Here is a 982-nt window from a genome sequence, read left to right as displayed (position 1 = left end):
TAACGTTATATAGTAATACGTTATGACGTATAACGTTGTATAGTATTGCGTTATGACGTATAACGTTGTGCAGTATTATGATATAACGTATAACGTTATCTGCTATTACGATATAACATATAACGTTATATAGTACTACGTTATGACGTATAACGTTCTGTAGTATGATGATATAACGTATAACGTTATATAGTACTACGTTATGACGTATGACGTTGTATAATATTACGTTATGACGTATAACGTTGTGCAGTATTATGATATAACGTATAACGATATAAAGTATTACGTTATAACGTATGACGTTGTATAGTATTACGTTATGTCGTATAACGTTCTGTAGTATGATGATATAACGTATAGCGTTATATGCTATTACGATATAGCGTATAACGTTATAGGGTATTACGATATAACATATAACGTTATATAGTCCTACGTTATGACGTATAACGTTGTGCAGTATTATGATATAACGTATAACGTTATATGCTATTACGATATAACATATAACGTTATATAGTACTACGTTATGACGTTTAACGTTCTGTAGTATGATGATATAACGTATAACGTTATATAGTAATACGTTATGACGTATAACGTTGTATAGTATTACGATATAGTGTATAACATTATATGGTATTACGATATAACGTATAACGTTATATAGTATTACGTTATGGCTTATAACGTTATAAATACTACGTTATGACGTATAACGATATATAGTATTACGTTATAACGTATAACGACATATAGTACTAGGTTTTGACGTAGAATGATGTGTACTATTATGATATAACGTATAACGTTACATGGTATGACGTTATAACGTATAACCTTATGCAGTATTACGATATAACGTATAACGTTATATAGTACTACGTTATGACGTTTAACGTTCTGTAGTATGATGATATAACGTATAACGTTATATAGTAATACGTTATGACGTATAACGTTGTATAGTATTACGATA

The sequence above is a fragment of the Bombus pyrosoma genome, linkage group LG10, assembly GCF_014825855.1.
Source record: "Bombus pyrosoma isolate SC7728 linkage group LG10, ASM1482585v1, whole genome shotgun sequence".
Lineage (NCBI taxonomy): Eukaryota > Metazoa > Arthropoda > Insecta > Hymenoptera > Apidae > Bombus > Bombus pyrosoma.
The sequence above is the reverse complement of the archived record's forward strand: the minus strand, read 5'-3'. Positions refer to the sequence as shown.